The sequence below is a fragment of the Acanthochromis polyacanthus genome, chromosome 14 (genome assembly GCF_021347895.1).
Source record: "Acanthochromis polyacanthus isolate Apoly-LR-REF ecotype Palm Island chromosome 14, KAUST_Apoly_ChrSc, whole genome shotgun sequence".
Classification (NCBI taxonomy): Eukaryota; Metazoa; Chordata; class Actinopteri; family Pomacentridae; genus Acanthochromis; species Acanthochromis polyacanthus.
The window spans coordinates 2320293-2346457 of record NC_067126.1 but is presented as its reverse complement, the minus strand read 5'-3'; the positions used below and the strand labels follow the sequence as shown (position 1 = coordinate 2346457).

General features: G+C 42.6%; 1 protein-coding gene and 1 long non-coding RNA gene across 3 annotated transcripts in view; one reads left to right on the top strand and one right to left on the bottom strand.

Moving 5' to 3' along the window:
- LOC127537039 (NACHT, LRR and PYD domains-containing protein 3-like) overlaps window positions 1-26165 on the bottom strand; it is a 246767-nt gene that overhangs the window by 120205 nt on the left and 100397 nt on the right. The window lies entirely within an intron of this gene.
- Window positions 18267-26165, top strand: part of LOC110972868 (uncharacterized) — a 43739-nt gene continuing 35840 nt past the window's right edge. The window contains exon 1 of the long non-coding RNA XR_007946449.1: window positions 18267-18914. This is a non-coding gene — a long non-coding RNA (uncharacterized LOC110972868). The remainder of the gene's footprint in view (window positions 18915-26165) is intronic.

Genomic DNA, 26165 nt, shown 5'->3' with positions numbered 1-26165 from the left:
ACCGTTCTCCCCATTAGAACCAATGTAAACTGAATCATCTGCCTCATGAGGAACAGTGTTTTTTAAATCGCTGTAACTCGGTCATTTCTCACAATATTTGGAAAATAATTACATTTATGGAAAGCCACAGCCTTCCTCTCGCTCACGGTCATTTTAGTTTTCAGCTAGCATTCACGGTTAGCCCACAATTAGCGCCAGAACGAGACGTTGCGCGCTGCTGCTGAGAAGCACTTTTTGCTGTCTGTGGCAGGCACCGTTGCTATGGGGCCCATAGCAACCGCCCTTACACACGCGCAGGCATGTCGCACGCACACACACAGACTCATTGGGTGCCACACCCACCTTCACACCCAATACCTCCACAGGAGCTGCATTTCAGCCTGAAAATCAGTTCAACCTCTCAGCTTCACACAGCCTTTAGAGCAGGGGTGTCAAACTCAGTTCCAACACACCTGATTCAAATGATCAGGCTCGTTATCAGGCTTTTGCTGAGCTTAATGATAGCTAATATTTTGAATCAGGTGTGTTGGTAAGAAGGAAACATCAGAACATAGAAGGATAGTTGACCTCCAGGAACTGAGTTTGACACCCTGCTTTACAGTAACTCCAATCCAAATTTTGACCAGGTGAGATCTTCCTGTCTTTCCCTTTCAAAATAAAAGCACAGCACAATTTCAAAATAAAAGCCTGCGATGAACCGAAAACGCCAGTTAAACCTCTCAGCTTCACACAGCCTTTGAGTAACTCCAATCCAAATTTTGACCAGGTGAATCTTCCTGTCTCTGCCTTTCAAAATAAAAGCACAGCACAATTTCAAAATAAAAGCCTGTGAAGGACTGGAAAGGCCAGTTAAACCTCTCAGCTTCACACAGCCTTTAGTAACTCCAATCCAAATTTTGACCAGGTGAATCTTCCTGTCTGCCTTTCAAAATAAAAGCACAGCACAATTTGCCAGTTAAACCTCTCAGCTTAACACAGCCTTTACAATAACTCCAATCCAAATTTTGACCAGGTGAGATCCCTCTCCTGCGCTGCTCGGACATGCACACATCCCGAGCCCCTCCCACGATTTCCGCACCAGCGGGAATTGTCTAGTTAGGGGCTCGGGCTTCGACACGAGCCACTCCTCTCCATTGCAAAGCAATGGGAGGAGAGTGGCTCGTGGCGAAGCCACGAGCCACTATTGTTCTCCTGTGAAAAAGCGTTTATTATTAGGGGCTCGGGCTTCGGCACGAGCCACTCTCCTCTCCATTGCAAAGCAATGGGAGGAGAGTGGCTCGTGGCGAAGCCACGAGCCACTATTGTTCTCCTGCTGCGTTTATTATTATATTTTCTTCACGTTTCCGCCATTTTTCGGTCGCTAACTCGTCCTAGGGCTTTGAGAAAATCAAAACAAATTATATATCAAAACGTGCGGCTTCATCGGGAATCCCGGGCTATGACTTTTCTAAGAAATTTGTCATTTTTTCGCAGAATTATTCGCAAAAAACTGCGACAAAAGTCCCATAGAAAATGAATGGGACTGAAAAAAATCGGTTGAAAAAATCCACTTTATTCCAAACGCCACTGCTTCGCCATACGTTCACCTAGAAATTTCATTTAACCATCAAAACGCAGTGATTTTCTTGTCTCCGCAGGAATGTATTTTATGTCAGGCTGAGATTTACAGTTTTTCATCAGTGAGTCCTCAAAAAAGTGAAATTCTCAAAATCTGCTCTGGTTAGAGTGCGTGATGTCAGTTGGTAGAAGTGGAGGAGAGGAGAAAAATCCGCCCTGAAAATTTCACGATCGCATCGCCCTCACGACCATACGATAAATGGTAGGGGAATGAAATTTGGTCAGATTGTAGACAAATTTCCTGGGATTCAAATGAATCCAAGTTTGAAGACCTAGCTCTTTCTGAAGTGGAAATGGCAGGCAGCAGTTTAGACCAAAGTCGCACCGGTTCTCTCCATAGGAACCAATGTAAACTGAATCATCTGCCTCATGGAGGGACAGTGTTTTTTAAATCGCTGTAACTCGGTCATTTCTCACAATATTTGGAAAATAATTACATTTATGGTTAGCCACAGCCTTCCTCTCGCTCATGGTCATTTTGGTTTTCAGCTAGCACTCACGGTTAGCCCACAATTTAGCGCCAGAACGAGACGTTGCGCGCTGCTGCTGAGGAAGCACTTTTCTGCTGTCTGTGGCAGGCACCGTTGCTATGGGGGCCCATAGCAACCGCCCTTACACACGCGCAGGCATGGTTCCACGCACACACCAGACTCATTGGTGTGCCACGCCCACCTTCACACCCAATACCTCCACAGGAGCTGCATTTCAGCCTGAAAATCAGTTAAACCTCTCAGCTTCACACAGCCTTTAGAGCAGGGGTGTCAAACTCAGTTCCAACACACCTGATTCAAATGATCAGGCTCGTTATCAGGCTTCAGCTGGGATTAATGATGAGCTGATTATTTGAATCAGGTGTGTTGTAAGAAGGAAACATCTAGAACACAGAGATAGTGGACCTCCAGGAACTGAGTTTGACACCCCTGCTTTACAGTAACTCCAATCCAAATTTTGACCGGGTGAGACCAATCCGTCTCTGCCTTTCAAAATAAAAGCACAGCAAAATTTCAAAATAAAAGCCTGTGACGGACTGGAAACGCCAGTTAAACCTCTCAGCTTCATACAGCCTTTAAAGTAACTCCAATCTAAATTTTGACCAGGTGAGATCTTCCTGTCTCTGCCTTTCAAAATAAAAGCACAGCACAATTTCAAAATAAAAGCCTGCGACGGACTGGAAACGCCAGTTAAACCTCTCAGCTTCACACGGCCTTTTCTCCAATCCAAATTTTAACCAGGTCTGATCTTCCTGTCTCTGCCTTTCAAAATAAAAGCACAGCACAATTTCAAATAAAAGCCTGCAACAGACCAAAAATGCCAGTTAAACCTCTCAGCTTCACACAGCCTTTACAACACAGCCTTTAGAGCAGGGGTGTCAAACTCAGTTCCAACACACCTGATTCAAATGATCAGGCTCATTATCAGGCTTCTGCTGAGCTTCATGACAGCTAATGATTTGAATCAGGTGTGTTGTAAGAAGGAAACATCTGGAACACAGAAGATATGGTCCTCCAGGAACTGAGTTTGACACCCCTGCTTTACAGTAACTCCAATCCAAATTTTGACCGGTGAGATCTTCCCATCTCTGCCTTTCAAAATAAAAGCACAGCACAATTTCAAAATAAAAGCTTGCGATAAACCAGAAAACGCCAGTTCAACCTCTCAACTTCACACAGCCTTGCGAGTAACTCCAATCCAAATTTTGACCAGGAAAACGCCGAAATACGCCTCTCCGGACATGCACACATGCCGAGCCCTCCCACGATTTCCGCGTGCGGAATTGTCAGTATTCCATTATACCCAATATCATTTTTCTTAACGTTTTTCCGCCCGTTTTTTCGGGTCGCTACTTCGTCCTAGGCTTTGCAGGAAAATCAAAACAAATTATATATCAAAACGTGCGGCTTCATCGGGAATCCCGGGCTATGACTTTTCTAAGAAATTTGTCATTTTTTCGCAGAATTATTCGCAAAAAACTGCGACAAAAGTCCCATAGAAAATGAATGGGGACTGAAAAAAATCGGTTGAAAAAATCCACTTTATTCCAAACGCCACTGCTTCGCCATAACGTTCACCGAGAAATTTCATTTAACCATCAAACGCAGTGATTTTTCTTGTCTCCGCAGGAATGTATTTTATGTCAGGCTGACATTTACAGTTTTTGATCAGTGAGTCCTCAAAAAAGTGAAAATTCTCAAAATCTGCTCTGGTTAGAGTGCGTGATGTCAGTTGGTAGAGTGGAGGAGAGGAGAAAAATCCGCCTGAAAATTTCACGATCGCATCGCCCTCACGACCATACGATAAATGTAGGGGAATGAAATTTGGTCAGATTGTAGACAAATTTCCTGGGATTCAAATGAATTCAAGTTTGAAGACCAAGCTCTTTCTGAAGGGAAATGGCAGGCAGCAGTTTAGAGCAAAGTCGCACCGTTCTCTCCATAAGAACCAATGTAAACTGGATCATCTGCCTCATGGAGGGACAGTGTTTTTTAAATCGCTGTAACTCGGTCATTTCTCAGAATATTTGGAAAATAATTACATTTATGGAAAGCCACGGCCTTCCTCTCGCTCACGGTCATTTCGGTTTTCAGCTACCATTCACGGTTAGCCCACAATTAGCGCCAGAACGAGACGTTGCGCGCTGCTGCTGAGAAGCACTTTTCTGCTGTCTGTGGCAGGCACCGTTGCTATGGGGGCCCATAGCAACCGCCCTTACACACGCGCAGGCATGCTCCCACGCACACACACAGACTCATTGGTGTGCCACACCCACCTTCACACCCAATACCTCCACAGGAGCTGCATTTCAGCCTGAAAATCAGTTCAACCTCTCAGCTTCACACAGCCATTGTTGCAGGGGTGTCAAACTCAGTTCCAACACACCTGATTCAAATGATCAGGCTCGTTATCAGGCTTCTGCTGAGCTTGATGATGAGCTGATTATTTGAAACAGGTGTGTTGGAAGAGGGAAAGATCTAGAACATAGAGGATAGTTGACCTCCAGGAACTGAGTTTGACACCCCTGCTTTAGAGTAACTCCAATCCAAATGTTGACCAGGTGAGATCTTCCTTTCTTTACCTTTCAAAATAAAAGCACAGCACAATTTCAAAATAAAAGCCAGCTATGGGCCTGAAAACACCAGTTAAACCTCTCAGCTTCACACAGCCTTTACAATAACTCCAATCCAAATTTTGACCAGGTGAGATCTTCCTGTCTCTGCCTTTCAAAATACAAGCACAGCACAATTTCTAAATAAAAGCCTGCGACAGACTGGAAATGCCAGTTCAACATCTCAGCTTCACACAGCCTTTAGAACAGGGGTGTCAAACTCAGTTCCAACACACCTGATACAAATGATCAGGCTCGTTATCAGGCTTCTGCTGAGCTTAATGATGGCTAATCATTTGAATCAGGTGTGTTGTAAGAAGGAAACATCTGGAACATAGAGGATAGTGGACCTCCAGGAACTGAGTTAGACACCCCTGCTTTAGAGTAACTCCAATCCAAATTTTGACCAGGTCTGATCTTCCTGTCTCTGTCTTTCAAAATAAAAGCACAGCACAATTTCAAAATAAAAGCCTGCAACAGACCAAAAAATGCCAGTTAAACCTCTCAGCTTCACACAGCCTTTAGAGTAACTCCAATCCAAATTTTGACCAGGTGAGATCTTCAGGTCTCTGCCTTTCAAAATTACTTTACAGCACAATTTGCCAGTTAAACCTCTCAGCTTCACACAGCCTTTTGAGTAACTCCAATCCAAATTTTGACCAGGTGAGATCTTCTTGTCTCTGCCTTTCAAAATAAAAGCACAGCACAATTTCAAAATTAAAGCCTGCGACAGACTGGAAACACCAGTTAAACCTCTCACCTTCACACAGCCTTTACAGTAACTCCAATTGAAATTTTGACCAGGTGAGATCTTCTTGTCTTTGCCTTTCAAAATAAAAGCACAGCACAATTTCTAAATAAAAGCCTGCGACTGACTGGAAACGCCAGTTAAACCTCTCACCTTCACACAGCCTTTAGAGTAAATATGCCTATCCCATGCTGCTCCGGACATGCACACATCCCGAGCCCCTCCCACGATTTCCGCGAGCGGGAATTGTCTAGTTATATTTTCTTCACGTTTCCGCCGTTTTTCGGTCGCTAACTCGTCCTAGGGCTTTGAGAAAATCAAAACAAATTATATATCAAAACGTGCGGCTTCATCGGGAATCCCGGGCTATGACTTTTCTAAGACATTCGTCATTTTTTCGCAGAATTATTCGCAAAAAACTGCCAAAAAAGTCCCATAGGAAATGAATGGGGACCGAAAAAAATCGGCTCAAAAAATCCCCTTTTTTCCAAACGCCACTGCTTCGCCATACGTTCACCTAGAAACTTCATTTAACCATCAAAACGCAGTAATTTTTCTTGTCTCCGCAGGAATGTATTTTCTGTCAGGCTGAGATTTACAGTTTTTGATCAGTGAGTCCTCAAAAAAGTGAAAATTTTCAAAATCTGCTCTGTTTAGAGTGCGGCATGTCAGTTGGTAGAGTGGAGGAGAGGTGAAAAATTCGCCTGAAAATTTCACGATCGCATCGCCCTCACGACCAAACTATAAATGTTAGGGGAATGAAATTTGGTCAGATTGTAAACAATTTTCCTGGGATTCAAATGAATCCAAGTTTGAAGACCTAGCTCTTTCTGACGTGAAATGGCAGGCAGCAGTTTAGACCAAAGTCGCACCGTTCTCTCCATAAGAACCAATGTAAACTGAATCATCTGCCTCATGGAGGGACAGTGTTTTTTAAATCGCTGTAACTCGGTCATTTCTCACAAGATTTGGAAAATAATTACATTTATGGAAAGCCACAGCCTTCCTCTCGCTCACGGTCATTTTAGTTTTCAGCTACCATTAACGGTTCGCCCACAATTAGCGCCAGAACGAGATGTTGCGCGCTGCTGCTGAGAAGCACTTTTTTGCTGTCTGTGGCAGGCACCGTTGCTATGGGGGCCCATAGCAACCGCTCTTACACACGCGCAGGCATGGTCGCACGCACACACACAGACTCATTGGTGTGCCACACCCACCTTCACACCCAATACCTCCACAGGAGCTGCATTTCAGCCTGAAAATCAGTTCAACCTCTCAGCTTCACACAGCCTTTACAGCAGGGGTGTCAAACTCACTTCCAACACACCTGATTCAAATGATCAGGCTCGTTATCAGGCTTCTGCTGAGCTTAATGATAGTGTATCATTTGAATCAGGTGTGTTGTAAGAAGGAAACATCTAAAACATAGAGGATAGTGGTCCTCCAGAAACTGAGTTTGACACCCCTGCTTTAGAGTAACTCCAATCCAAATGTTGACCAGGTGAGATCTTCCTGTCTTTCCCTTTCAAAATAAAAGCACAGCACAATTTCAAAATAAAAGCCTGCGATGGGCCTGAAAACACCAGTTAAACCTCTCAGCTTCACACAGCCTTTAGAGCAGGGGTGTCAAACTCAGTTCCAACACACCTGATTCAAATGATCAGGCTCGTTATCAGGCTTCTGCTGAGCTTGATGATGAGCTGCTTATTTGAATCAGGTGTGTTGTAAGAAGGAAACATCTAGAACATAGAGGATAGTGGACCTCCAGGAACTGACTTTGACACCCGTGCTTTAGAGTAACTCCAATCCAAATGTTGACCAGGTGAGATCTTCCTGTCTTTGCCTTTCAAAATAAAAGCACAGCACAATTTCAAAATAAAAGCCTTCGACGGACTGAAAGCGCCAGTTAAACCTCTCAGCTTCACACAGCCTTTTGAGTAACTCCAATCTAAATTTTGACCAGGTGACATCTTCCTGTCTCTGCCGTTCAAAATAAAAGCACAGCACAATGTCAAAATAAAAGCCTGCAAGGTACTGGAAATGCCTGTTAAACCTCTCAGCTTCACACAGCCTTTACAGTAACTTAAATCCAAATGTTCACCAGGTGAGATCTTCCCATCTCTTCCTTTCAAAATAAAAGCACAGCACAATTTCAAAATAAAAGCCTGCGATGGACGGACTGGAAAACGCCAGTTAATCCTCTCAGCTTCACACAGCCTTTACAGTAACTCCAATCCAAATTTTGACCAGGTGAGATCTTGCTGTCTCTTGCTTTCAAAATAAAAGCACGGAACAACTTCAAAATAAATGCCTGTTATGGGCTGGAAAACGCGGAAATACGCCTCTCCGGACATGCACACATCCCGAGCCCCTCCCACGATTTCCGCGAGCGGGAATTGTCTAGTTAGGGGCTCGGGCTTCAACACGAGCCACTCTCCTCTCCATTGCAAAGCAATGGGAGGAGAGTGGCTCGTGGCGAAGCCACGAGCCACTATTGTTCTCCTGCTGCGTTTATTATTATCTTTTCTTCAACATTCCGCCGTTTTTCGATTCGCTTCTCGTCCTAGGGCTTTGCGAAAACCAAAGCAAATTATACATCAAAACGTGCGGCTTCATCGGGAATAGTGTGCTATGACTTTTCTCAGAAGTTCGTCATTTTTTCGCAGAATTATTCGCAAAAAACTGCGCAAAAAGTCCCATTGAAAATGAATGGGGAGTGAAAAAATCGGCTCAAAAAATCCACTTTTTTCCAAACGCCACTGCTTCGCCATACGTTCACCTAGAAACTTCATTTAACCATCAAAACGCAGTGATTTTTCTTGTCTCCGCAGGAATGTAGTTTATGTCAGGCTGAGATTTACAGTTTTTGATCAGTGAGTCCTCAAAAAAGTGAAAATTCTCAAAATCTGCTCTGGTTAGAGTGCGGCATGTCAGTTGGTAGAGTGGAGGAGAGGTGAAAAATCCGCCTGAAAATTTCACGATCGCATCGCCCTCACGACCAAACGATAAATGTTAGGGGAATGAAATTTGGTCAGATTGTAGACAAATTCCCTGGGATTCAAATGAATCCAAGTTTGAAGACCTCGCTCTTTCTGACGGGAAATGGCAGGCAGCAGTTTAGACCAAAGTCGCACCGTTCTCCCCATTAGAACCAATGTAAACTGAATCATCTGCCTCATGGAGGGACAGTGTTTTTTAAATCGCTGTAACTCGGTCATTTCTCACAATATTTGGAAAATAATTACATTTCTGGTTAGCCACAGCCTTCCTCTCGCTCACGGTCATTTTGGTTTTCAGCTAGCATTCACGGTTAGCCCACAGTTAGCGCCAGAACGAGACGTTGCGCGCTGCTGCTGAGAAGCACTTTTCTGCTGTCTGTGGCAGGCACCGTTGCTATGGGGGCCCATAGCAACCGCCCTTACACACGCGCAGGCATGCTCCCACGCACACACACAGACTCATTGGTGTGCCACACCCACCTTCACACCCAATACCTACACAGAAGCTGCATTTCAGCCTGAAAATCAGTTCAAACTCTCAGCTTCACACAGCCTTGAGAGCAGGGGTGTCAAACTCAGTTCCAACACACCTGATTCAAATGATCAGGCTCGTTATCAGGCTTCTGCTGAGCTTGATGATGACCTGATTATTTGAAACAGGTGTGTTGGAAGAGGGAAACATGTAAAACATAGAGGATAGTGGACCTCCATGAACTGAGTTTGACACCCCTGCTTTAGAGTAACTCCAATCCAAATGTTGACCAGGTGAGATCTTCCTGTTTCTGCCTTTCAAAATAAAAGCACAGCAAAATTTCAAAATAAAAGTCTGTGACGGACCAGAAAACGCCAGTTTAACCTGTCAGCTTCACACAGACTTTACAGTAACTCCAATCCAAATGTTGACCAGGTGAGATCTTCCTGTCTCTGCCTCTCACAATAAAAGCACAGCACAATTTCAAAATAAAAGCCTGCGACAGGCTGGAAACGCCAGTTCAACCTCTCAGCTTCACACATCCTTTAGAGCAGGGGTGTCAAACTCAGTTCCAACACACCTGATTCAAATGATCAGGCTCGTTATCAGGCTTCTGCTGAGCATGATGATGAGCTGATCATTTGAATGAGGTGTGTTGGAAGAGGGAAAGATCGAGAACATAGAGGCTAGTGGACCTCCAGGAACTGAGTTTGACACCCCTGCTTGAGAGTAACTCCAATCCAAATGTTGACCAGGTGAGATCTTCCTGTCTTTCCCTTTCAAAATAAAAGCACTGCACGATTTCAAAATAAAAGCCTGCGATGGGCCTGAAACACCTATTAAACCTCTCAGCTTCACACAGCCTTTACAATAACTCCAATCCAAATTTTGACCAGGTGAGATCTTCCTGTCTCTGCCTTTCAAAATAAAAGCACAGCACAATTTGCCAGTTAAACCTCTCAGCTTCACACAGCCTTTAGAGTAACTCCAATTCAAATTTTGACCAGGTGAGATCTTCCTGTCTCTGCCTTTCAAAACAAAAGCACAGCACAATTTCAAAATAAAAGCCTGCGACTGACCAAAAATACTCCTCTCCTGCCCAGCTCCGGACATGCACACATCCCGAGCCCCTCCCACGATTTCCGCGAGCGGGAATTGTCTAGTTCCATTTTATTTTTCACGTTTCCGCCGTTTTTCGATTCGCTTCTCGTCCTAGGGCTTTGAGAAAACCAAAGCAAATTATATATCAAAATGTGCGGCTTCATCGGGAATAGTGTGCTATGACTTTTCTAAGACATTCGTCATTTAATCGCAGAATTATTCGCAAAAAACTGCGAAAAAAGTCCCATAGGAAATGAATGGGGACGGAAAAAAATTGGCTGAAAAAATCCACTTTTTTCCAAACGCCACTGCTTCGCCATACGTTCACCTAGAAACTTCATTTAACCATCAAAACGCAGGGATTCGTCTTGTCTCCGCAGGAATGTATTTTATGTCAGGCTGAGATTTATACTTTTTCATCAGTGAGTCCTCAAAAAAGTGAAATTCTCAAATCTGCTCTGGTTAGAGTGCGGCATGTCAGTTGGTAGAGTGGAGGAGAGGAGAAAAATCCGCCTGAAATTTCAAGATCGCATCGCCCTCACGACCAAACGATAAATGTTAGGGGAATGAAATTTGGTCAGATTGTAGACAATTTTCCTGGGATTCAAATGAATCCAAGTTTGAAGACCTAGCTCTTTCTGAAGAGAAATGGCAGGCAGCAGTTTAGACCAAAGTCGCACCGTTCTCTCCATAGGAACCAATGTAAACTGAATCATCTGCCTCATGGAGGGACAGTGTTTTTTAAATCGCTGTAACTCGGTCATTTCTCACAATATTTGAAAAATAATTACATTTATGGAAAGCACAGCCTTCCTCTCGCTCACGGTCATTTCAGTTTTCAGCTAGCATTCACGGTTAGCCCACAATTAGCGCCAGAACGAGACGTTGCGCGCTGCTGCTGAGAAGCACTTTTTTGCTGTCTGTGGCAGGCACCGTTGCTATGGGGGCCATAGCAACCGCCCTTCACACGCGCAGGCATGCTCCCACGCACACACACAGACTCATTGGTGTGCCACACCCACCTTCACGCCCAATACCTGAACAGAAGCTGAATTTCAGCCTGAAAAATCAGTTCAAACTCTCAGCTTCACACAGCCTTTAGAGCAGGGGTGTCAAACTCAGTTCCAACACACCTGATTCAAATGATCAGGCTCGTTATCAGGCTTCTGCTGAGCTTCATGATAGCCTATCATTTGAATCAGGTGTGTTATAAGAAGGAAACATCTAGAACACAGAGGATAGTGGACCTCCAGGAACTGAGTTTGACACCCCTGCTTTGGGGTAACTCCAATCCAAATTTTGACCAGGTGAGATTTTCCCATCTCTGCCTTTCAAAATAAAAGCACAGCACATTTTAAAATTAAAGCCTGTGACGGACTGGAAACGCCAGTTAAACCTCTCAGCTTCACACAGCCTTCACAGTAACTCCAATCCAAATTTTGACCAGGTGAGATCTTCCTGTCTCTGCCTTTCAAAATAAAAACACAGCACAATTTGCCAGTTAAACTTCACAGTTTCACACAGCCCTTTACAGTAACTGCAATCCAAATTTTGACCAGGTGAGATCTTCCTGTCTCTCCTTCAAAATAAAAGCCCACCACAATTTCAAATAAAAGCCTGCGACGGACTGAAAACTCCAGTTAACCTTCAGCTTCACACAGCCTTTACAGTAACTCCAATCCAAACTTTGACCAGGTGAGATCTTCCTATCTTTGCCTTTCAAAATAAAAGCACAGCACAATTTCAAAATAAAAGCCTGCGACAGACCGGAAAACGCCAGTTAAACCTCTCAGCTTCACACAGCCTTGACAATAAATACGCCTCTCCCGACATGCACCCATCCCGAGCCCCTCCCACGATTTCCGCACCAGCGGGAATTGTCTAGTTAGGGGCTCGGGCTTCGACACGAGCCACTCTCCTCTCCATTGCAAAGCAATGGAGGAGAGTGGCTCGTGGCGAAGCCACGAGCCACTATTGTTCTCCTGCTGCGTTTATTATTAGGGGCTCGGGCTTCGGCACGAGCCACTCTCCTCTCCATTGCAAAGCAATGGAGGAGAGTGGCTCGTGGCGAAGCCACGAGCCACTATTGTTCTCCTGCTGCGTTTATTAGGGGCTCGGGCTTCGGCACGAGCCACTCTCCTCTCCATTGCAAAGCAATGGGAGGAGAGTGGCTCGTGGCGAAGCCACGAGCCACTATTGTTCTCCTGCTGCGTTTATTATTATATTTTCTTCACGTTTCCGCCGTTTTTCGGTCGCTAACTCGTCCTAGGGCTTTGAGAAAATCAAAACAAATTATATATCAAAACGTGCGGCTTCATCGGGAATCCCGGGCTATGACTTTTCTAAGACATTCGTCATTTTTTCGCAGAATTATTCGCAAAAAACTGCCAAAAAGTCCCATAGGAAATGAATGGGGACCGAAAAAATCGGCTCAAAAATCCCCTTTTTTCCAAAGCCACTGCTTCGCATACGTTCACCTAGAAACTTCATTTAACCATCAAAACGCAGTAATTTTTCTTGTCTCCGCAGGAATGTATTTTCTGTCAGGCTGAGATTTACAGTTTTTGATCAGTGAGTCCTCAAAAAAGTGAAAATTTTCAAAATCTGCTCTGTTTAGAGTGCGGCATGTCAGTTGGTAGAGTGGAGGAGAGGTGAAAATTCGCCTGAAAATTTCACGATCGCATCGCCCTCACGACCAAACTATAAATGTTAGGGGAATGAATTTGGTCAGATTGTAACAATTTCCTGGGATTCAAATGAATCCAAGTTTGAAGACCTAGCTCTTTCTGACGTGAAATGGCAGGCAGCAGTTTAGACCAAAGTCGCACCGTTCTCTCCATAAGAACCAATGTAAACTGAATCATCTGCCTCATGGAGGGACAGTGTTTTTTAAATCGCTGTAACTCGGTCATTTCTCACAAGATTTGGAAAATAATTACATTTATGGAAAGCCACAGCCTTCCTCTCGCTCACGGTCATTTTGAGTTTTCAGCTACCATTAACGGTTCGCCCACAATTAGCGCCAGAACGAGATGTTGCGCGCTGCTGCTGAGAAGCACTTTTTTGCTGTCTGTGGCAGGCACCGTTGCTATGGGGCCCATAGCAACCGCTCTTTACACACGCGCAGGCATGGCCGCACGCACACACACAGATTCATTGGTGTGCCACACCCACCTTCACACCCAATACCTCCACAGGAGCTGCATTTCAGCCTGAAAATCAGTTCAACCTCTCAGCTTCACACAGCCTTAGAGCAGGGGTGTCAAACTCAGTTCCAACACACCTGATTCAAATGATCAGGCTCGTTATCAGGCTTGTTGTAAGAAGGAAACATCTAGAATACAGAGGATAGTGGTCCTCCAGGAACTGAGTTTGACACCCCTGCTTTACAGTAACTCCAATCCAAATTTTGACCAGGTGAGAGCTTCCTGTCTCTGCCTTTCAAAGTAAAAGCACAGCACAATTTCAAAATAAAAGCCTGCGACAGACTGAAATCCAGTTAAACTCTCAGCTTCACACACCAGCCTTATAAGAGGGTGTCAACTCCAAACACTACCAATCAAATAAAGGGCTCGTTATCGAGCTCAGGTTAGAGTGATTCCAATTTGCCTGGTCTCTCTGCCTTTTAAAATTACTTTACAGCACAATTTGCCAGTTAAACCTCTCAGCTTCACACAGCCTTTTGAGTAACTCCAATCCAAATTTTGACCAGGTGAGATCTTCCTGTCTCTGCCTTTCAAATATAAGCTACAGCACAATTTCAAATAGCTGCGACGATGTGAAACCTCTTCAGCTTCACACAGCCTTTATGAGTAACTCCAATCCAAATTTTGACCAGGTGAGTCTTCCTGTCTCTTCCTCTCAAAATAAAAGCACAGCACAATTTGCCAGTTTAACTAGCTTCACACACCTACAGTCTCATCAATTTGACCAGGTGAAAGATCCTTGCCTCTCCTGCGCTGCTCCGGACATGCACCCATCCCGAGCCCCTCCCACGATTTCCGGCATCAGCGGAATTGTCTAGTTTATTATTAACGTTTCCGCCGTTTTTCGGTCGCTAACTCGTCCTAGGGCTTTGAGAAAACCAAAACAAATTATATATCAAAACGTGCGGCTTCATCGGGAATCCCGGGCTATGACTTTCTAAGACATTCGTCATTTTTTCGCAGAATTATTCGCAAAAAACTGCGAAAAAAGTCCCATAGGAAATGAATGGGGAGTGAAAAAAATCGGCTTAAAAAATCCACTTTTTTCCAAATGCCACTGCTTCGCCATACGTTCACCTAGAAACTTCATTTAACCATCAAAACGCAGTGATTTTTCTTGTCTCCGCAGGAATGTATTTTATGTCTGGCTGAGATTTACAGTTTTTGATCAGTGAGTCCTCAAAAAAGTGAAAATTCTCAAAATCTGCTCTGGTTAGAGTGCGGCATGTCAGTTGGTAGAGTGGAGGAGAGGAGAAAAATCCGCCTGAAAATTTCACGATCGCATCGCCCTCACGACCAAACGATAAATGTTAGGGGAATAAAATTTGGTCAGATTGTAAACAATTTTCCTGGGATTCAAATGAATCCAAGTTTGAAGGCCTAGCTCTTTCTGAAGTGAAATGGCAGGCAGCAGTTTAGACCAAAGTCGCACCGTTCTCTCCATAAGAACCAATGTAAACTGAATCATCTGCCTCATGGAGGGACAGTGTTTTTAAATCGCTGTAACTCGGTCATTTCTCACAATATTTGAAAATAATTACATTTATGGAAAGCCACGGCCTTCCTCTCGCTCACGGTCATTTTAGTTTTCAGCGAGCATTCACGGTTAGCCCACAATTAGCGCCAGAACGAGACGTTGCGCGCTGCTGCTGAGAAGCACTTTTCTGCTGTCTGTGGCAGGCACCGTTGCTATGGGGCCCATAGCAACCGCCCTTACACACGCGCAGGCATGGCCGCACGCACACACACAGACTCATTGGAGTGCCACACCCACCTTCACACCCAATACCTACACAGAAGCTGCATTTCAGCCTGAAAATCAGTTCAACCTCTCAGCTTCACACAGCCTTTACAGCAGGGGTGTCAAACTCAGTTCCAACACACCTGATTCAAATGATCAGGCTCGTTATCTGGCTTCTGCTGAGCTTTATGATGTAAGATGGAAACATCTAGAACAAAGAGGATAGTGGGCCTCCAGGAACTGAGTTTGACACCCCTGCTTTAGAGTAACTCCAATCCAAATGTTGACCAGGTGAGATCTTCCTGTCTTTGACTTTCAAAATAAAAGCACAGCACAATTTCAAAATAAAAGCCTGCAACAGACTGGAAACTCCAGTTAAACCTCTCAGCTTCACACAGCCTTTAGAGCAGGGGTGTCAAACTAAGTTCCAACACACCTGATACAAATGATCAGGCTCGTTATCAGGCTTCTGCTGAGCTTCATGATCGCTAATCATTTGAATCAGGTGTGTTGTCAGAAGGAAACATCGAGAACATAGAGGATAGTGGACCTCCAGGAACTGAATTTGACACCCCTGCTTTACAGTAACTCCAATCCAAATTTTGACCAGGTGAGATCTTCCTGTCTCTGTCTTTCAAAATAAAAGCACAGCACAATTTCAAAATAAAGCTGGTGACTGACCGGAAAACGCCAATTTAACCTCTCAGCTTCACACAGCCTTTAGAGGAACTCCAATTCAACTTTTGACCAGGTGAGATCTTCTTGTCTCTGCCTTTCAAACTGAAATCACAGCACAATTTCAAAATAAAAGCCTATAACGGACCGGAAAACGCCGAAATACGCCTCCAGGACATGCACACATCCCGAGCCCCTCCCACGATTTCCGCGTGCGGGAATTGTCTAGTTCCGTTTTATTATTCACGTTTCCGCCGTTTTTCGGTCGCTAACTCGTCCTAGGGCTTTGAGAAAACCAAAACAAATTATATATCAAAACGTGCGGCTTCATCGGGAATCCCGGGCTATGACTTTTCTAAGAAATTCGTCATTTTTTCGCAGAATTATTGGCAAAAAACTGCGAAAAAAGTCCCATAGGAAATGAATGGGGAGTGAAAAAAATCGACAAAAAAAATTCACTTTTTTCCAAACGCCACTGCTTCGCCATACGTTCACTGAGAAACTTCATTTAACCATCAAAACGCAGTGATTTTTCTTGTCTCCGCAGGAATATATTTTATGTCTGGCTGAGATTGACAGTTTTTGATCAGTGAGTCCTCAAAAAAGTGAAAATTTTCAAAATCTGCTCTGGTTAGAGTGCGGCATGTCAGTTGGTAGAGTGGAGGAGAGGTGAAAAATTCGCCTGAAAATTTCACGATCGCATCGCCCTCACGACCAAACGATAAATGTTAGGGGAATGAAATTTGGTCAGATTGTAAACAATTTTCCTGGGATTCAAATGAATCCAAGTTTGAAGGCCTAGCTCTTTTTGAAGTGATATGGCAGGCAGCAGTTTAGACCAAAGTCACACCGTTCTCTCCATAAGAACCAATGTAAACTGAATCATCTGCCTCATGGAGGGACAGTGTTTTTTAAATCGCTGTAACTCGGTCATTTCTCACAATATTTGGAAAATAATTACATTTATGAAAAGCCACAGCCTTCCTCTCGCTCACGGTCATTTCGGTTTTCAACTAGCATTCACGGTTAGCCCACAGTTAGCGCCAGAACGAGACGTTGCGCGCTGCTGCTGAGAAGCACTTTTTTGCTGTCTGTGGCAGGCACCGTTGCTATGGGGCCCATAGCAACCGCCCTTACACACGCGCAGGCATGGTCCCACGCACACACACAGACTCATTGGAGTGCCACACCCACCTTCACACCCAATACCTCCACAGAAGCTGCATTTCAGCCTGAAAATCAGTTTAACCTCTCAGCTTCACACAGCCTTTAGAGCAGGGGTGTCAAACTCAGTTCCAACACACCTGATTCAAATGATCAGGCTCGTTATCAGGCTTTTGCTGAGCTTAATGATAGCTAATCATTTGAATCAGGTGTGTGGTAAGGAGGAAACATCTAGAACATAGAAGACAGTTGACCTCCAGGAACTGAGTTTGACACCCCTGCTTTAGAGTAACTCCAATCCAAATGTTGACCAGGTGAGATCTTCCTTTCTCTGCCTTTCAAAATAAATGCACAGCACAATTTCTAAATAAAAGCCTGCGACAGACTGGAAATGCCAGTTAAACATCTCAGCTTCACACAGCCTTTACAGTAACTTCAATCCAAATTTTGACCAGTTGAGATCTTCCTGTCTCTGCCTTTCAAAATAAAAGCACAGCACAATTTCAAAATAAAAGCCTGTGACGGACCAAAAAATAACTCTCTCCTGCCCAGCTCCGGACATGCACACATCCCGAGCCCCTCCCACGATTTCCGCGTCCGGGAATTGTCTCGTTATGATTAACTTCCTGTTTTACTTGTCTTTTAGTTTAGTGCTGCATTGTGTTGTCAGCAACAAAATATTCTGGAATGTTGAATTGTTTTGTTTAATTTCTTCCCACTCCATTTTATTAAAGTGCAATGTATTCATTCGAAATTTAAAATGAAAATAGTTCAAATAGTTGAAATTGAAGAAAAGACACGACTTAGAGCATAACATAATTTTAAGTAATCCTGTTATATATTATATAACAGGATTACTTTAGGTTAAATATACAACAAAAAAAAACCCACATATAGCACATATGTGGGTTTTTTTTTTGTATATTTAACCTAAAGTAATGAATTCATACAATTTGGTTCTTGTTTTTGTGAACAAATAATTTTGAGTAAAGACTACAAATTAAAACTTGTTTTTCTTGCCCAGCATGTAACTGAGGTCCTATATTAAGACATCAAATACATGTAAAAATCGAGATGTTCTTAAACTTTTGATCAGTAGTGCTTTTGATCAGGTTACAGGTTATTCTTCATGATACCTGACTGTGCTAAAGTTCCTGCCTCATTATGATGTGTGTCAGTGAAGCATGTGTATAAAGCCTAACTTTATACACATGCTCCAAGAACAAAATCAGAATGGATGTCAAAAAATCCCTGATACAATTATTAGCCAAAAATTGAAATAAAATATTTTAAAAACGAAGACATACGCGATAATGCCAAGTTATGTGTGGAGATTTACTCAAAAAATCGTCAAGCTCAAAAGCTCAGTTAAAAAACAGACGAATAATTATTTGCATCAAACAGCTAGACAAAAGGTCTAGTGTATACTACAGAAACGAAACGACATCGGAATGCCAGAGGAAATGCAAGGGACTTCCTCTAAGAGGAATCCTCTTGTCCCATAAACGATAACGAAAGGAAGAGGAGGAGACGGACAGAAAGAGAGGGGGAGGAGGTGTGTATGAAGGCAGAGAAGAGGAGCGATGAAGCGGAAGCTCCTCAGAGAAGAGGAGCTTGAAGTCTGGAAAAGCCGAGTGGGAGGCAAAGGGGAAATAATAGGAGGTGTTGGGCTTTTGTACTTTCTGCATCAAGGTCCGCTCTGGGTGAAATGGAAGCGATATAGCGGAAAGGCTACGGACTCTGACGCAGGTGGTGCGGCTGGACGCAGTGTCGGTGCAGAGGAAACCCGTGGCCACTGAATGAAACAACTGACATTTTAGGCTGTCACTGGAAAGCAGCATGCCCGCGATCTGTCACACCGACCACAGAGTGTGAAGAGGGAGAAAGCGGCCATGGACATGCCCGAGGATGAGTCGCTGTTGAAAAACCAGACGGAACATGGGCCGGAGCCAAGCCAGGGGGCAGCCCGTCCTGCCTGGGCAATTACGACGCTGGCCAGCGTGCTGATCTTCACCACCGTTGTCGATGTCCTGGGAAACCTGCTGGTCATCGTGTCCGTGCTTCGAAACCGTAAACTACGAAATGCGGGTAAGAAACTGAAAGCATTGTAGTATTCAATGTTTGGCAGACAGTCTGGTGGTAACATCGGAGAGAGACCAACAGAGGAAGAGCTCAGGTCATGAATGTGGGCTATGCAGAAGAAAGACATGCAGAGGCGAGCTAATTGTTATACAGCAAATTGGGAGAACCGCGTCTGTTCACAGCTGCAATCAACAAAAAAAGAAGCTTAGCCTGATACCACAAGCTGTTTGATTAAATATGAAACAAAACATAAACGACTTCACAAATCCTGGTCACAATCTGTTTCTGCCTCTGCCCTCGGGCAGAAGCTACTGTCCAGCAATGACAAGAACAGGATTTAGAGATCGTTTTTTCCTCTGGTCATCTCGGCACTAAATTCTTAGATACCTCAACTGCTGCTACTTACAGTGCATTTTAGAGGAATATTGCACTTATTAATCTTGCAGGAATATTGCACTCACTTGTTGAGTCTTGCTTGTATTTAATATTATTATTTATTTTCATCACGTTGAAGATGGTCAGTAATTGCTGAATGTGATGTATGTATGAGCGAATGTCTGTTTTTAAGCACAAAGGACTCACACTCCTAGTGTCGTTGTGTGTTTTTGGCCTACAGTGATAATAAATGCTGTCTGATTCTAAGAAATTCATCACTTTTCTGCTCAGTCATAGTTCTACTAAATGAATTGTTTAAAAGCCCTCTACCACATTCGTTGCTCCCTGAGCAACTTGTCAAATACCGTAGATCTGTTTCCATTTGAGCAAAGCCTTCAAATTGAACACTTCACTCTATTAATTGCAGTTTATTATTTCATGTTCAAGAACATATGTAGCCCAAGATTAAGCCAGGCTGACAGTTTGTCTCTGCTCACATTTTGATTTAGTCTGATTGATTTTACATTTTAAGCCAGTTTGTATGACTGCTGTTTTTTTATGAATATTAAAATAAAATGTCTATACTGATGAACATCTGACTTGTCTCTCACCTAACTTTAAGATGTAAACAATACATTTCAAACACTTCTGAGTTATATATGAAGCTTGCAGAGTTAAAACATGAGGCAACGATGAAAACCTATGCTAATCACATTCAGCATCTTCTTGGAAGCATCGAACTGAGCTCATTGCTACCACTGAGCAGATCATGGCCATTAGCCCTAACCCTAATCCTAACCGTAACCCTAATTCAATATGGGAAAAGCCTTCAACTGCATTTGGGAATTTATAGAACATTTGCAGAAAATATGATTGGACAGGTTCTTGCATGCAATATATGGGTGAATTAAACTGAATATTATGTTTGTCTGAGTGGAGTAGTAGAAAGGCACTAATGTGTTTGAAATCATGACCTACAATATGTATATGATATGTAATATAATGCTTATATTACTGTTTCTACTACTACTACTACTAATAATAATAATAGTAATAACAATGTAAATCTAGTAAAATATGTATATGGTATATATATATATATATATATATATATATATATATATATATACACATATATATATATATATATATATATATATATATATATATATATAATGTAAATGTAATAAACATAATAATCAGATATTAGATATTATCCAGTTACTATATTTATTGGTTACTCCTTATCCCAAGTAAGTAGACAAAAACTAAAATACAAACCAAACCAAAGCTTGGGTCTTAGGAGGATAAAGCTTGCGTACGCACAAAACAGGGCTAGAAAGTTACATACACCACTTTCTACGCAAAGGTTGTGATTTATTAAAACAAACTTGGCATGAGAATATGCGTACCGGTGCGCCAACCTTGATGCTTGCTTACGCACGTTTTGGAGACAGAGGGAACGGCAGTGCCAGAGGGTGAAGTGGTGAACTGAAGCCAGATTGATCTCAAACCTTTATTGTCATCACATATTAGACTTGTAGAGTCGAATAATCATAAACCCTCATTGTTGTAGATGTTCCTGTAGTGCGCCATTCGGCCTACGACTGTATTTGCAGAACTATGTTCATATATCAAACTTCCATCTTTAAATGATATAGAGCTGTAGATGGCACTGATTGATTACTAATCGGGACAAGGCATGTGACAATCAGTCCAATCGCTGATCAAGCGGATAAATAGCGGGTGACAGCCAGTAATGTGGCACAATGGATGCACTGGAAGTCATATAAATGGTAGATTAGAATGGAGAGAGATTTTAGGGATCACGGGGATTTCCTGGCCCATGATGATGACTGGCTAATAAGCCGATTCAGATTCCCTAGAGCAATGCTCTTGGATCTATGTGCTAAACTGGGCCCTGTCTTAGACCGACCCACCCACCAAAACCACGCCATCCCGGTACAGACACAGGTGCTGACCACTCTGGGGTTTCTGGCGACCGGCTCCTTCCAGCGGGAATTGGCCGACAGGTATGTGTTGTATATGAAGAATATATGAGGTTACATTTGTTGTCTACATCCTATCTGGGTCTGATATACAGTTACATGACGTCCTTTAGGTCTGGGATATCACAACCATCCCTCAGCACAATAATGCCAGCTGTTTTGGATGACATTATAAACATGACCAGTCAATACATCAGGCTTCCTTCCACTGTGGGTGAACAGCCCAACATTAAACGGCAATTTGCAGCAATGTCCGGTTTCCCAAATGTAATCGGCGTAACTGACTGCACTCATGTTGCTGTAAGGGCTCCGAGTGAAGATGAATTTGTCTATGTGAACCGAAAAAAATGTACATTCAATCAATGTACAAATTATTTGTACATCGGACATGATCATAACAAATTTAGGGGCAGGGTGGCCTGGATCAACACATGACTCATTCATCCTGACGCACAGCAGTGTGGGGAAAAAGACTGCAGACCGGCGCTGCGTAAAATGCCGTGGATCAGCAGCTTATTTAGATGCAGATACATTCATGAGTTACTTTGCATTGACCATTCATGGTAAAATGTGGATGTGTTGTGGGCGGGATGTGAGGTGGATCCACCTACGCTATCTTCCAGCTGGTGTGTGATTTATAAAGGGAAATTGCGTACAGCTGTGTGTATGCACAGGTTTCTAAATCCTAATTTTTTTGGTGTACGCCTATTTCAGATTTTCGGCGTACGCAAACTTTTAGTATGGATCCTATGCAATGTTTTATAAATGAGGCCCCAGACCTTTAGTCCAGTATGGCATAGGGATCACAATTTACTGATGGATTACAATGATTTAGGTCAGGGTGTCCAAGAATATTAACACTATGTATTGCACATTTTTTTAGGTCTATAAAACCGTAACTGATTTAATGAGCCATTCGCAGTTTCACTGTACCGGCCGTGTGTACTTAGACTTGCATGGCTTAATCTTTGAGACAAGCATATGCTACTGGCAGGATCAACCAGGCAGCCCAGACCGGACGAGCGTGCATGCGAGCGTGCGGCGCACGCCCGAGCGTAGAGCTGTGTGAAGAGCTGCAGCTATAGAAACACAGACTCTTGTCTCCAAATATTGTTTTTAACTTTATCAAATGCAATTCATTTAAATGTACAACATTTCCAAAGTAATATATTCCACTCTCTGCATTAATCAGACGCAACATTAAAATCCCGCTGCAAGTCCCATTTCACTGAAATGTTGACTTGCAGCACTCGCTGTCAAAAAAGGCCAAGAAACGCAAGTGCTTTTTCCCCAACTAGTTGAAATATAGCTATAGATTGAACTCCCCAGCACAGAGCCTCGGCCATAAGCAGCCGGACCCCATTCACCCACCAATCCCAAAAAAAATGTGTAACACCCCTTGTCCCCGCTATTCTATCCTTGCTCCCTAACAAAGATACATTTTCCCTCCCCCGTGACTAAGTGCTGTAGGTGTAATGTGTGTGCATAGATCTTTTCGATGCTGTCATCGGATACAGTGGCCAGCTAGAAAGATAATGCAGACAAGGGGAAAGGAAAAAAAAGAAATAAATAAACACTGGGGCAGGGAAGACAATCATGCACACATAGAACACGTTTGGTCCAGGTATGTAATCACACAAATGGGAAAGCAAACAAAGACCAGGGAGTGTAAAGACACCTAAGACAAGGATGAGAACGAACACACAAAAGGAAATACCAAAATAAAACAGGAAATAACTGAAACAAATCTAATAGTGGTAGCTGGATGTAATATGAAGTGGGTCAGAAGAAGGAATCTGATGTAGTTATGCCTACAAAAAGTTTCCACTCCCTTTGAATATTTTCCCATTTTATTCATTTTCAGCATTGATTATCAGTTGTTTTTTTTAATGATTAAATGTCTACAGGTGTCCAGACATTAAAATAATTTACAATGAAATAATCTATCATGCCAATTTGAAAACACATTTTGACAAAGTAATGTCAATATTTTCTTTCTTTCTTTCTTTCTTTCTTTCTTTCTTTCTTTCTTTCTTTCTTTCTTTCTTTCTTTCTTTCTTTCTTTCTTTCAACTAACCAATCAAATTATCATTTCTGTATAGCATTTTCTGGATGCTTCAGGCTGTTGTCTTACTGGAAGAAAAATCTCCCAAGTTGCAGTTCTCTTGCAGTCACATCAGATAGTCCTCCAGAATGTCCCCCTCTACCTTTGCTTCCAGTGCCTGTTGCTAAGAAGCATCCCCACATCGTGATGCTGCCACCACCGTGCTTCAGTGGTAGGGATGGTGTGTTTGTGATGATGTGCAGTGTCTGGTAAACCTAGCATCCAGACTGGAGGTCAAAAAGCTCAATTTTCTCAGCAAACTGAAGAACCTTCTTCCAGTTGCCTTCAGTCTTCCAGTTACCCTCTAGTGAATTCTACTCAACTCTTTCAGCAGTGGCTTTCTCTTTTCCCATTTCCCATGAAGCTAAGAAACAGGTGAATGTTCTGGGCAGCAGTTGCTGTATGCACAGTCTCTCCTATCTCAGCTGCCAAAGCTTGTAACTTCTGTAGAGGAGTCATGGGTGACCTCCCTCATAAGTCTTTTTCTTCTAGTGTCAGCGTGTGAAGACAAATTACTGGAGGCTGATTTATATGTGCCATATTTCTTCCATTTATTAATGATGAATCTAAAATTAATAAATATGAAAATGTATACTCCAAGGAATATCCAGGTACTTGAAAATTTTCTTCTATACATCCTCTGACTTCAAAAACTTTTTCTATGGAGTATTCTTTTGTTTCCGTTGTGTATTTATATCCAGGAGTACTGATTCACCAGTATTTGAACTTTCCAGATACAAATGTGTCTATACTACAACCACTTATGACATTCACTGCTCTTAGATATTTTCCATTTTACTAACTGTGTGACTTCTAGCACTAATTGACTGCAAATATGTTGAATTATGTAGGACAATTGGAGGAAGGGGAATACTTATGCAATCAGTTATTATATGTTATTTATTTTTAATTAATAGTACTTATTCTTCACCAACAATACCATATATTATGCTTCAGAAGCTTCCAGCTGATTTATGCAGTTGGTATGAGTTTAAGTAACCTGATATCACAAGTGCTCAAAATACCCACATCAGATGTGTCAGTCAGGACAGTGAAAGGTTGGGCAAGGTATGAGGCCTATCGAACAGACTCAGCACATAGTGAGCCCTTCAAATTCTGAAAGGCCTTTTTGCATTCTGCTGACCACTGAACCTTGTTTGTTTGCGTCTTCCTGGTGCAGCTGTTAAGGGGACTGAAAGAGTAGAAAAATGCAGAATGACCCCACCAGACCAAGGAAAAACTTCACATGGGAGTTGGTTGTAGGCGCCAGCTGATGGCTTTCACATCTGGAACACATTACCAAATGAAATAAATAGGATAGCAGATAAAAAATCTTTAACAGCAAAAATGAAGTACTGGCTGAAAGAAAAACAAAAATGTATCCACCTATGATTCTATAAGGTCTGTCTGTGTCTGTGGATTGTGTCATTGTGCGTGGGTGGGTGGTGGTTATTGGTTTTTAATGTTGTTTGTGCTGTTTTTATCTGCGTTGTTGGTCCTTTGATCACTTTTACTTAAAAGCCCAACTAGGGATGGTACTTGAAAATTTTCAAGTACCGTCAACGCTATACCTCAGCGCTATACAGGAACCATGTGATGTAATGCATCATATGGTCCCTGATTAAATAATTGAATAAATAAAAACACGTGACGTAACACTTGACACACTGCAACTTTTTCCTAGAAACCTTGAACCCACAGTCGAGCAACCGCAATAATACCAACCTAGTCGCTTCCAAACATGTTTCTGGGTCAGGAGCAGCAAGCAAGATGTCATCCACATACTGCACCAGCACCACACCTGGTAAACATCCCCTGAATTGTACTTCACAATAACCGTTTCCCTGAGTTGCTTAGAGTGTTCTTCTGTCTTCATGGTGTAATGGTAGCCAGGAATATTGATCAACCACTCTCTGGACCCTTCAGACACAGGTGTTTTACAACTCAATCACTTGAAACACACCCACACCACTCAGGTGATCTTCATTTCACTAATTGTGAGACTATTGGCAACAATTTGATGGACCTCTATTGAATTAGACCATTAAATTAAAAAGGGGGTGAATAATTATGCAAACAATTATTTTCATTTATATAATTTTCTTTCATTAACATTACTTTATAGAAATCTGTTTTCACTTTGACATTAAAGCAATTTTTCCAATAAATTTTTTTGTTAAACAAGCTAAATTTTATTGACCATGATTGATTTATGAAAGCAATAAAAGGGTAAAACATCAAAGGGGGTGAATACTTATGATAGGCACTGTATCTATCTATCTATCTATCTATCTATCTATCTATCTATCTATCTATCTATCTATCTATCTATCTATCTATCTATCTATCTATCTAATCGATACACATAGAGACAATATGTGTTGATCGGAGCACACTGAAGCGAGGTGCTCCCGGCCGAATTTACTTATAAAAACAAAGAAAACCCTTGTAATCACTACTTGAACACAGGAAAACAATCAACATTGATAAAACACTAAGAGAGAGGAACATGACGTCGGAACTTTAGAATATCCAATAAATTTCGTTCCACTTCACGATTGTGTGCCACTTGTTGATTCTTGACAAAAAATTAAAATTTTATATCTTTATGTCTGAAGCCTGAAATGTGGCGAAAGGTTGAAAAGTTCAAGGTGGCCGAATACTTTCACAAGGCACTGTATATCAGGCGAGGCATCATTGATTTTTAGCTTGCCTGAACTTCTCAGGCTTTTCAGAGGTGAGCGATTCAAACAAAAAAGAAAAGAAGTA